The sequence below is a fragment of the Chelonoidis abingdonii genome, chromosome 5, assembly GCF_003597395.2.
Source record: "Chelonoidis abingdonii isolate Lonesome George chromosome 5, CheloAbing_2.0, whole genome shotgun sequence".
Taxonomy (NCBI): domain Eukaryota; kingdom Metazoa; phylum Chordata; order Testudines; family Testudinidae; genus Chelonoidis; species Chelonoidis abingdonii.
Window position 1 is genome coordinate 53,475,903 of NC_133773.1, and position 13,470 is coordinate 53,489,372.

Below are 13,470 nucleotides of genomic sequence, written 5' to 3' on the forward strand. Positions count from 1 at the left end.
CTTTTGAGAAAGTGTCTCCTGGCTGGTCATTTTTATATTTTATTTTAAAGTTTTTCTAACCCACATTGCACAATGCTGATACTTAATTTGGGTGTAGAAGGTTCAGTGCAAACTGGGTGGGATAGGATAATCTATTGTTTGGAGATTATATACAATGTATTTATGGAAAAATGAAGATACTGTTAAGCAGTTCTTTATGTAAAACTAGCCCTTTTAACACCATGCTTGGGTGATTGGTTTGAGAGCTGCCATAGCATGAGTGCTATTTAACCTTACTTGATGGGCTGTATCCTTTGCCTCTTTTGGACTTGTCCACATGGAGACTTACTACAAGGCAAGCCAGGGTGTAAACGTACAGCACACCAGCCTGTCAAGCACTAAATCACAATGTGGCCCCTGATGCCATGCACTGAAAGTTTCGTCATGCGCTTTGACCTACTGTTTGAAACAGCAGTACATCAGTGTGTACTACGGAACTTAATTAAACACCAAGGCCAAGACGTTTAACAAAATAAGCTCCAAGGGCAAAAGACCCACCATTAAACTCAGCAATATAAGCTAACTTGAAACACCTTAATTCACTGTATTGACTGTGACGCTGCACCCCATAATGCTTTATGGAAATATGCTTATGAAAGTAAATATAACTGGAATATGTTTGATACTAGATAGGCCATGTAATGTATCTCTGCAAAGGTTATGATCTACTGAATATATTCATCCTATTTGTATGCATTTATCATTTCTGTACTCGAAGTTATGCATATTGGCTGTGTACTTGTTTGATTTTAAGTAGCCTTAGTAAGGCATTTGGTCAGCTTCTTTAGAAAGGAATTTTCAAATGAGGCTTCATTAAGTGCCCAGTCAAGAAACACATAACAGACGATGGATCTTGGAAGACTCCAATCCACATAAGAAGTCTACCTGAGGACATTCAAGGTAGCATGCAATGGCTGCTATCTGTAAGTTCTGAGTCATGCATGGACATGTGATTTGCTCGCGTGACTCTAAAACCCCATTTTGTAGCTGGATTCTACACAGGGGGAAGGGAGGGGTGTTCACCCACAGGAGAAAGTCTGTTTAAATCCCTGGGAGACCCCTCTATTTGGGCTTCAGCTGGCTCAAGAGAGAGCCTCTCCACCCTCAAAGGATACCTGAAAGAAACTGGAACAAAGGACAGTAACCATGGGGGCATGAGTGATTGCTGGACCCAGACTAGAAGGAGGCTAGTCTGTAAAATAAACTTATTGGAACATCTCTGAGGGTGAGATTTCTTCTGTAATCACTTTCTTACTGTATTAGGCATAGACTTGCATGCTTTATTTTGTTTTGTATGGTAATTAACTTTGTTCTGTTTGTTATTACTTGGAACCACTTAAATCCTACTTTTTGTATTTAATAAAATCACTTTTTACTTATTAATTAACCCAGAGTATAGGTTTAATACTTGGGGGAGGGGAGAACAGCTGTGCATATCTCTCTATCAGTGTTATAGAGGGCGAACAATTTATGAGTTTATCCTGTATAAGCTTTGTACAGGGTAAAACAGGTTTATTTGGGGTTTAGACCCCATTGGGAGCTGGGCATCTGAGTGTTAGAGACAGGAACACTTCTTAAGCTGTTTTCAGTTAAGCCTACAGCCATTGGGGGACGTGGTTCAGACCTGGGTCTGGGTTTGCAGGAGACAAGCGTGTCTGGCTCAAACTAGGTAGAGTTCTGAAGTCCCAAGCTGCCAGGGAAAATGGACTTAGAGGTAGTCTCAACACATCAGTTGGCAGTCCCAAGGGGGTTTCTGTGATCTAACCCGTCACGTTAACACCTTAAATGAAAAAGTTCATTATGGAAAATGGGGATGCCAGATTGCAAAAGGTAAAGTATGTTTAAAGTCAAGAGCCTTGTGTCTTTTCCCGTACGTCTCCATCCCCTTCCCTATGGGCTCATCCCCAGAATGACAAAATACATGTAACCACTCCAGAATTCCATGACTGATCTCCCTAGTCTCTTACTAAGACTTTTTCTCCCCCATGAAACTTATTGAATTTCATCCTATTTACTTCAGACCATTTCTCCAGTTTATCCAGATCATTTTGAATGACTTTGAATTACTTCAGGTCATTTAGAATAGGCATCTCTTGCAATCATAGATGTCCCAAAAACTGTCCAGCCTTGGCTATGTGGATTCATTTCCACTGCATAGGGTGCTGTCAAGGCTGATGCGCCACTCTGGCAGTTCGAGTGCAGAAGGTGGAGGCCCACAAGGATTCTAAAAATTAATAGGTTTCAGACTAGCAGCCGTGTTAGTCTGTATCCGCAAAAAGAACAGGAGTACTTGTGCCACCTTAGAGACTAATAAATTTATTTGAGCATAAACTTTTGTGGGCTACAGCCCACTTCATCAGATGCATGAAGTGGAAAATACAGTAGGAAATTATATATATTACACTGAGAACATGAAACAATGGGTGTTACCATACACACTATAAGGACAGTGACCAGTTAGAGTCAGCTATCTTCAGCAGGAAAGAAAAAGAACTGTTTGTAGTGGTAATGAAAATGACCCATTTCCAGCAATTGACAAGGAAATGTAAGGAACTGTAGGAGGGGGGAAAATAAGCACGGGGAAAATAGTTTTACTTTGTGTAATGGCCACCATCAAATTAGGCTTGAATAAAGACGGAGTGGATGGGCCATTACACAAATTAAAACTATTTTCCCCATGCTTTTTCCCTCCCTCCTTCCTTCCCCCCAGTTGCTTGCATCTCCTTGTCAATTGCTGGAAATGGGCCATTTTCATTACCACTACAAACAGTTCTTTTTCTCTCCTGCTGAAAATAGCTCACCTTAACTGATCACTCTCCTTATAGTCTGTATGGTAACACCCATTGTTTCATGTTCTCTGTGTATATATATATATATATATCTTCCTACTGTATTTTCCACTACATGCATCTGATGAAGTGAGCTGTAGCCCACAAAAGCTTATGCTCAGATAAATTTGTTAATCTCTAAAATGCCACAAGTACTCTTGTTCTTTTTTTTTTAAATTAATATTGGCCACTCCAGGCTTGTATTAAACTCCCAAGGTTACAGCTTCTCTCTGACCTTGGATGGGGAGATATTGCCACTACCCAAATGCAAAACCCCTTGGAACCCAGAAAGGCGCACTTGAGAATTCCTTCCTGTGGGGTACCCTCAAGCCCTTTCACCTCCAGCTCCAGGGAAAAGCTGAGAAAGAAAAAAAGGGAAATTAGCCATTGCCCCCAGCTAATTAAACAACATATGCACAAACCTCTTAGGACACCAAAAATCCAATCCTCTTCTTAAAAAGTAAATTTTATTAAAAATGAAAAGAAAGAAAATACATCTGGAATTTAGGCTTTGCTAGATTAAAAAAAACCACTTACAAAAATTAACATCAAGAATAACTTTCTTGAGGTCCAGCTTAAAGGTTACAAGCAAAACAAAAGCATTTGGGGTTAGCACAGAGGAGTCCACAAGCCAATCAGAAATAAACCTAATTGCGTCTTTCTAGACATTTTCTAGTTTATGAGAAGGGTTTAGGTATGATCTGATGGTTTCCATACCTGACAAAAAGCTTCTTAGAACATAGTCCCAACCTTGTCTCTGCTCTGTTCCCTCTCTCTGGAGAGCAACAGCAGAACAAAGGGAAGTTTTTCCCAATTTTAAAAAGTTCTAGCCCTCCCATTGGCTCTTTTGGTCAGGTGCCCACTCACTTCTCTTTACCTGCCGGCTTTTTAAACCTTTACAGGTAAAGCAAGTAGAGAACAGCTAATAAGAGGGATTTTATAGCTAACTGGTTGGCTGGGTGTCCATAAAAGGGAGCTTTTCTCCCCCTCCCTCCTAATTTATCACAGGTGCAAAGGCATATGTTTAGGCACATACTGACAATCTCATCCGTGTTTTCACCCATTTCCTCTATTTGTGTATCAGTCCCTGGCCACCACACAAAACTCCTGCTCAGGACTTTCATTTTAACATTCCCAAATGGCTTTCATGTAACTCTTGGAATACATATGACCTGAGAGTCACAGAAGTAACCATGCTAGTGCCACAACTTAAGGAACCATGATATATACTTTACCGTTCTTTTTAAGAAAAGAAAGCTGGGAAGAGTTGTTTGTAGGCATAAGTGCATTCATTCATTATAATGTCATATATTTCAGCTAGCAGTGGATCATTTTTTGTTTTGGGTTGCACTATGGCCTTTGTCACTGTCCAGGGCTCAGTTTGTTCCATAGAAGTCATATCTACTGTCTCTGGTTCCACTTCAGTATCCTTATCTGCTATTGCCAATGGTAGCTGTGACAAGCAATCCGCATTGGTTCTTTGAATTCAGTATTGTAACAATGAGTGCCCAATGTATCGCATAGCTGTGTAACTCTGCTGCAGCCATTGTCAGTACTCCTTTCTTTGAGTTAAAAATTTAAAGCAGCAATTATCCTCTGTCTGTACCTAGAGTAAAATGTTTCCCATACAGCTATTGGGAAAGTTTTTTAACTCCCCAGACAAAACTCAGAGCTTCTCTGTCAAGTTCAGTATAGTTACATTTGACAGAGATCTAGAAGCAAAGACAATGGGCCCTTCTGTACAATCTTCCATCACATGGAACTATTGCTCTTATTCCATGTTAGGAAATGTAACAAGCTAATGTTTTATGCAAAGATGCGTTGTGGTATGTAAAAGCCTTTCAGATGCTAATAGCTTATTGGCTTCATCAAAAGCCTTGGTTCAGCGTAGACCAATGCCATTTCTGTCCACTGTGTAACAGTTCATTCAGAGAATGTAATGCTTTTACTGTGGTAGGCAAGAGACTGTAGTAACAGGTAATCATTCACAGGAAGGAACGTAATCTAATCATGACATGTTTTGTAGTTGTAGTGCCTGGATGAGTGCTTTTTGTTTTATTTTGCAATTCATGCAAACCATCTTTGTCAATGGTACAGCCACAATATGTAACAATCTTTGAAAAATTCACATTTTTCCTTATTTGCTTGAAGGCCACACTCAGCCTTGCAAGTGGAGAATCTCAAGGTGTTAATCACTAGCTTCTGTGACCAATATATCATCCAAATTAACACCGAGTGCCAGGAATACCCTGTAGTACCTGGTCGCTGGGCCACTGCCAAATAGTGGGTTGGATACAAGCCACCCGCTAACCTGTTATATTGAAATAAGCCCTTTCATGTGTTAATCACAAGGTTGTACTTACCACTGTGTTCAATCTCCATTTGTAGATAGCATTGGGCTAGGCTGATCTTGGAGAAATGCTTTCCACCAGCTAATGAGGCAAATATAGCTTCTATTTGCGATAAAGGATATTGATCCCCATGCAACACTGAGTTAGTGGTAACCTTGAAATCACTACCAGTAGGGACAGCCACATTCTTTTTCATTACTGGTACTATAGTGATTTTCTATTCTCTCCAGTTAACCTTGGAAATAGTTCCAGAGTCCTGTAAATGTTGATGCTCTGTCTCTACTTTCGGCTACATTGCAAAAAATACTGGACAAGCTTGGTAAGATTTAGGAATTCCTCCTTCAATATGAAACAAAGTTTTGCTTTCATCTGTTGTAAAGTTCTGATACCACCCTGAAAGACATCAGCTGCCTTGTCCAAAAGTTCACCTAATTTTTGTTTTGGGCTGGAGTTTATAAAGTTAGGTTTGGTTTTGTTAAGCCTGCAGACAATTCAGGTGTTTCTAGACCAGCTGAATCTCTCTCAGCCATTCTCCATCAATAATACATTGGGTGACCAGACAGCAAGTGTGAAAAATGAGGACAGGGTGGGAGGTAATAGGGGCCTATATAAGACAAAACCCAAAATACCGTGACTATCCCTAATACAGCAGCCCTTCACTTCACAACATAAATGTTTAGCACATATTTTTATAGTAAAAGGTTACTTTTACTGTAATAACACCCAGGGAAGCAAGGATTTCCCCTGTATATGTTTTTAGTAGCAGTGAGATTTTCTGCAACTTTACCTCTCAGTAGCCTGTGATAATCCTACAGGAACTGTAGACGCTGTGTTAAGGTTTAAAATGGAGCTTATTCGTTCCACTTGGAATGAAATCCAAATGACACTTCATTTGCCTTAACAGTTGTAGAGATGCCGTAACATTCTCTGTGGACTCTATATCAGTGGTTCTCTAACTTTTGTACTGGTGACCCCTTTCACACAGCAAGCCTCTGAGCGAGAACCCCCCCCCCCCCTGCTTATAAATTAAAAACACTTTTTTATATACTTAACACCATTATAAATGCTGGAGGCAAAGCCTGGTTTCGGGTGGGGGCCGACAGCTTGCGACCCCTCATGTAATAACCTTGTGACCCCCCTGAGAAGTCCCAACCCCAGTTTGACAACCCCTGCTCTATATTGTCATCTGCCAACTGATGACTTTGAAATCCTCTGATATTGCCCTGGGGGGGGGGTAATTATTGCTTTTCCCTCAACCTGCACATTTTTTGCCTGCACCCCAATTTCTTCCGGTTTCTACAGATTGTGCCCTTAAACTAACAGTCATTTGCATTGCGAGACTGTTTCCCACAGTGAAAGAACACAGACTTTGAGCATTTTCTGTGTTGTGCTTTCTGTGTGACCCTCCGTTTATTTGTTGCCCATATCACATGATGCTGTTACAGCTCCATGACATCTTTGATAGCTGTCTTCAGCAATTTCTAGCATGTTTTAGAGTCAAATTAGCCTTGGTCAACTAGTGTTTTTGGATTTCTTCATTCTGAACATCACATACAGTACTAACAGCTCCCTTAATTCATTATTTACAATCTTCCCAAACTGACAGTGCTTTGTTAGTTTCCTTAATCCAGCCTCACATTCAGAAATTGTTTCATTTTCTTCTTGAATCAGTTTATAAAAGCAGAAACACTCTTCAATCACCAGTGGCTTTGGGGTGGGTGATTTCATGGAGCTTCCACAATCTCAGCAGATGTTTTGTCCTCAAGTTTAACAGGACCTGTTAGTTACATGGCAGATTGTAAAATTTTAGCCCTCCGTTACACTCCATAGAATTGCCACCTGTTTTCCCATCAGGTATTTCATCAGCTATCAGTATATTGGGCCAGTCCTCCACTGAGCTATCAAAGCAGCCTGTTTCCCCCAAATAGCCAGATATTTCAATTTTTCTCAGAATGGGCAATTAACTCACAGTCCCAGCAGCTGCAGTTTCCTTCTCAGTTTCATTACTTACTAGGCCCCTGTAGTCACACTCTGTTTCACTGTATTCCTGGACTAGGGGCCTGTCCTCGTCTCCAATTGACTTGTGAGCTTCAAATAACAGAATGTAATCTGAAGGCACCGCAGGACTCAGTGGGGTCCAAGTATCTGTTTACTAACGACAAACAAGGCCTACCTACTTCTACAGACAGCTGCTCAGTCTGGCAGGGTTCCAGTGGCTTTTAAAACACACAAGATAGTGAGGCCCATTAGAGTGCTCAAACTTTTTTAAGGGATATCTACTTTGTCCCTCTACAGTATTTCACAATTTAACTAAACTCCTAAACTAAGCTAGTTGCTTACATATCACACTGCTGACATCCAATGAAGATATTTTCTACACCTTTTAAAGGCACTGTTGACTAAGAGAGAGACAAGTTTTTGTAGTAGTATTGTCCGTGCCAGGGGCGGCTCTATGTATTTTGCTGCCCCAAGCACAGCAGTCAGGCTCCCTTCGGCGGCGTACGTGCAGGAGGTCCCTGGTCCCACACCTTCAGCATACCCACCACCGAATTGCCGCCGAATTCATGGGACCGGCGGACCTCCCACAGGAGGCACCCTGACTGCAGCCTTTGCAGGGACCAGCAGGGAGCCCCCCCACAGCTTGCCGCCCCAGGCACGCAGTTGGTGCCCAGAGCCACCCCTGGTCCATGCTGACTAATTTCTGTTCTGTTCTTGGTATAAGATGACAACTATTTGGGGAAGAAATATGTCCTTCCATGCTAATTTTATAAACCTATGACTGCAAACACAAAACGTGACTGAGCAAGTGCCATCAGTGCCCTGGGACTGCTGTCAAAGCAAAGGATATCAAACTACTTCTGTTATAAAAACAAAATTCTGTACATACTTATGTGGAGGAGAGGAAATTGCTTATGAGAACAAAAGGAAATGGCAGATTATGACTGAATGCTCAGGAGAAGGGAATTGCCATTCTCTCATTAGCTTATTTCAAATGGACTGAACATGGTATGAATGTAAAGCCTGCTTCCCCCCTGAGAGGTAGGTTTATAAAAATGCCCCTTCTTACTCAATTGAATATCTGCTCCCTGGATATATTAAGAATCACATCTGCTGAATTTAAAGACATTTTTACTCCTAGAAGCACTGAGCACCAGCACAGTTAAAACTGTGACTGAACAGGCTTCTCTACTCTTTTATGTAGCACCAATAGAATTAATATGTTTCAATCAGCCACGACTGCAGCCCTATTGAAAATAATGGGACTCAGGCCATGATCTCAATAGAGTGGCAGGTAGAGGTGTAACTGAGGGCCTGATTTGACCTGCAGAACTTTTATTACTGGTGAGGTCAGGTGAGAAAGAAAGAACCCAGACTAACTTTTAGAGTCAAGGTTGAGTTTCAAGGGTTAGCAGTTTGGAAATAGATTTACTCAATTTATTAGTACAATATGAGATATGGAAATTATTGTCAGCTCTCATATACCAACAACATCCTTACAGCCATGCTTCAGGTTCCAGACTTACTTTAAACTGGCAAAGATTTCATTCCTGAGTAATCTGTGTCAGTCTTTTAATAACACTTACCTAGCACCTTTCCTCAAGGATCTCAAACTGTTTTACAAACAGCAGTGAATTAAGGCTCACCTTTCTTAAGAGATTAGATACTAGCCCCGTTTTACCATGGGAACCTGAGGTAGAGAGGTGAATTGACTTGCTGAAGGTCACACAAGAACAGGATCGTGAAAAATCCTCTCAGGAAATTATTTTTCCCACTTTTCCCTTCATTTTTTAAACTTGTCCCTCTGAAGTATTTATTGAATTGTAATATTCTTGAAAGTTTTTTGACATCAGAAACAGGCTGGAATTTCTATCCAAGAATGAAAAATTTATTGTACAGGGTTAAAAAAAGGAAGCGGTGAGGACAACAAGGGACTTTTACCTACTGTGAAACAGTAAGTTATAGAATTGTCTCTTAAGTAACAGGGAAGGGGGATGGATACAGAGAAGGCCACGGCAAGCATTTGGATCAAACTCTCAATGGATGTTGTTGGAAGTGGGTGGATTTGGGAACTGTTAGAGACTTGGTTTAGTTAATTAATAACTTCCCTGAGTGTCCACATCTAGGCAAGCCCTGAGAGACCACAAAGAATAGGAGTGCTCAAGGTCAGCTGTGCTGTTTAACAAAACTTTATACATTAAGCAGAAGAGTAGAACATTGGTGAGTACGACAATTCTGTAAGTGAGCTGTTTTCAATAGCTATGTTGTAATGGGGTATCCATGGTGCTAATTTAAGACACTGTTTTAAGCCTTGCGGCAACTATTCAACAACAGCAGCAGCTGTATTTAGGGGAGGCTCTGTACCTGTTCAAATACCCCAACTCAAAAGAAATTTCTGATTATGCTATAAGAAAAACAAAAAAGGCAAATACTTAAAGGTTTGAATTTTCTTTTATAAACAACATTACCTTAATTTAAAAAGAAAAAAAGGTGACATTTTATCTCATGGAATTAATAATGAAATTCTTTCCTTCTTAGCATTTAAAATGGAAGATGGTGGCAGTGGAGGTTGTGTCACAGTGAGTTGCATCAAAATGATGGAAAATTATGGAAGTAAAAATAGAACTACTGAACTCAGAATTGTCATATTGTAAAAAGTACTCAGCACTTACAGTTCTGCCAGCTCAATAACAGTTCAGCATGTTTATAGCACATTGGGATTGGTTTGGTTGAAACTTGGTAATAGTTTAGGTGCTGAAAAAAGCAAACAAGCTGGTAAAAGTATTGCTTTCTAGGGCCAGATACAAAAAAGCAGTAGGCCTAACTATCTAACAACTCAGTTATTGTGTTCTTGTATCTTACTTACAGGAGTGTGAGCTTTTCGATTTGGCCTGTTTTAATGTTTGAGGAATAAATATATTCACAAAATGAATATTATGTATTTTCTTCTCCCACCCCCTTTAAAATTTGTGGTTTATTCACACATCTTCCCCCTCCGAGAGAAGAGAGGGAGATTTTTTTTGCAGATTGGGGGAAGACACAAACAGCTAGAAGTGGAAGACTGCAAATAATTCAGGAACAGATCTCTTATACTTCAGTTATGCAGACCTGTACCTGAATCACAAGTTCTTCCTGCTACTACTTGTAAATTCTTCCTAAATTTTCTTCCTGCTAACAGGAAGCAAGGTTTAACTGCTAAACTCAAAAAGTGATGTTAAGCTAGAAATAAACCAGGGAGACAGAGCGCGAAAGGAATCTTTTCAGAAGTGAGAATTTACACTGCTTAGGTATTTAAAGCAATATTTAAAAAGCAAAGGAAACTATGAAAGAGACGGACTACTTCATTCAGAACCACATCTTCCATTTAATCAGTTAATTTTTCAGCCAAGAGAAGTCTGCTCTTTCTAATGCAAAATGTCATGTTCAAATAGTTCTTCAAAGAGTCTTTGCAGAACTTATGAAGCTACAATAATACAAGTTGGCCAGCATAATACAACTGGAATCTGCCTGGAGCTATGCATGTGAACAAGAGCAGGAGTGCAATGCAATGTCTTTGATGATTTAATCTACCTGCAGTGTATTCAGTGCATGCTGCACAGAGCAATGCAAAAGAAAAATATTCTCTAATAATAAATACTCATTAAAGGAACAGAAGATAAAATATTTTGTTAACAATTGTTGAACATTGTAGCTAAAAACATCACGTTCTAGCGCAACATAGAAAACAACCTATCAGTCTAATCTCAGGCCTGAAATATGAGTTTGCTGAATATATTAAAGGGGCAAAGCCTCAGGGTAGTCTCTATTTATGAATGAAAGCTTCATATAAATTTAGTATAAATAAAATTTACAGCACAGCTCATTAAAAAAGGGAAAGTTTTCCTACCCCATCCCTTAAAAAAAATTAAGAAAACTTTTGTGCGCCTTTTGAATTGTAAAGATCTGCAAATATTATGGTAATCAACTTTTTTGGATTACACTTTTGTTTTGTTTTTAAAGGGTAAAGCCATGTCTACACTTTGGATGCTACAGCAAGATAGTCATGCTGCTGTAACCCCATAGCGTAGATGCAGACTCCAGCGACAGAAGGGTTTTTTCCCATCTCTGTAGGAACTCCACTTCCCCATGTGATGATAACTAGGTTGACAAAAGCATTCTTCTGGTGACCTAGCTGCATCTACACTGGAATAATTATTTTCAAAGTATCCTACTATTCTTGCCAAAAATATGCCAGATGTAGTTTAGGTAGAGGAATCCCCAAAAAAATCCTAGCTCCAAACACCTCCCCAATTCTGAATACAGTTGAAACCTGGAGTCTTCTTCTTTTGGCACCACATTAATTTCATAATACAATGCTCAATTAACGTCCATGGGGTTCTGAGGAAGTGAAATCAGAATGGAGAAGACAGGATTCCTCACCGTTTGTGCCCCTATAACTGAGAAGGCCGTCTTTTCTTTTATAATTCATCCATAAACCTTCCGAACAGAAACTTGATAAAAGGTTCCACCCCAGAGACAAATATCTCTGGATCATAACTCCAACAGTTTAGAAGTACATTTGAAAATAACAAGCAAGGAATTTGTATTTTTAAAAGTTTGTATTTCTAAATCCCTGTGTAACAATGAAATTGGTTTTCCAAGCAAACATCCTGCATGTTATTAGTCCCTAAAATAGGTCATTAGCTCCCACACACATACACAGCCCTCCTTCATTCGCATGAATGACTAGAAGACCCATGGCAAATGGGTGAATTTTGTGTTAGCAAGTGAGCAATTAAAAACCCAAGGATACAGCATTGTAAGAGATACTTTATTAATTTGACAAGCGTAGTTTAATGTTATTGGTGAAAATGCATATTATGATCACAAATTTAGTAAAAGTAGGAAGTGTTTTCATTGTTAGGAACTCAGGTTTTTAGGTTTGTTATGTTTTATAGAAATATGAGAGCCAACTCACATCTTTGCTATTCTTGTTTTAATAAGATGTTTTCTACAGTGGTCTATTTCTGATCAATTACCGACAACTTCATATCTAAAAATATTAACTAAAATTCATGTGGCACTAACAATCAAGTTAATGTTACATAGTTTACATATGCAAGTGGTCAGTAAGAAATAATAGGATTTATGAAATCTTTCAGCAGTTTTTATACCGTACTTCCCCTACCACCAAGACACATTTATTTTCTATAGTACCAGTCAGACTCAAGATATACAGATGAATCCACTGAATTATACTAATGTGGTGACTGTTTCCAAAGGAGCAATCCATGTGCACTTGTTACAGTAGCTCCCATGCAGTTTTGAAAATAACATTTACTGCAAGGAGAAATGTTGGCCCCAAGTATGTTCCCCCAATTATTTAGAAGAAATATCATGGGATTTTAACTTGCATTTGAACAGCCACTAGAAATGAGCAGAAAATAATTGGTTTTAACAATGTCCAAAGAGTAGCATCACTAATATTCCCCACTAATATACCTTAGTGACTAATAACTTGCAGTGCAATATAGTCCCTAGATGTAGCCCATGTACTGTTCACTGTAAGGTAGACATTAGCAGAGTTTAGGTTCATCCAGTATAAAACTGTTTTTTATCCTTTAAAATAGTACAATTATCCCAGGCTCAGTCTTGGCAGGAGAGTCTATATCTTTTATAATTTCATTAGCCTAGATAAATGTAACTGCTGATGATCATTTTATCATTAATTATAAGCCATTTGTCTCAGTATGATTAATGGTCAGGAGTTTCACCTGCTAAATCATTTTGTAAAGCTATTTCCTCTGCATTAAATTATTGTCTTTTAATTTCACTGCCTGTCCCCTTGTTCTTTTCTTATAAGAAAAGATAAATAGAAGCACCCAAGCAACCATCTTTATACAAGTCATGTTTTTATACCACTATTGTGGTACTGCCTATTGTCTTCTCTTTAAACCAGAAAGTTTTAGCCTTTTTAATCTTTCCTCACATATGGTTTTCCCCATACATTTAATATTTTTATTGCTTCTCTCTGACCCTTCTCACTTTCGATTATATCATCCTTTTCTGAGATCTGTTCAGTTCTGGGCCACCATTCACCCAACTTATAACTTCAGATTCTAACAAGCCCTCTGTTTAAAAAAGCTTTCCCTAGAGTCCTCCCCAAGGATTTGGAACTTGGTTATACTACGAGCACTATTACTCAGTGGCTCAACTACAAGGGAAAGAGAGAAAAGAAATAGGTAAGCAGCGGTCAGTGTATTGCAGTAACACAG

The 13,470-nt window shown here is 39.3% G+C and overlaps 1 protein-coding gene across 3 annotated transcripts in view; it reads right to left on the minus strand.

Annotated features, from left to right (window-relative positions):
- Positions 1-13,470, minus strand: part of MGARP (mitochondria localized glutamic acid rich protein) — a 41,204-nt gene that overhangs the window by 10,872 nt on the left and 16,862 nt on the right. The window lies entirely within an intron of this gene.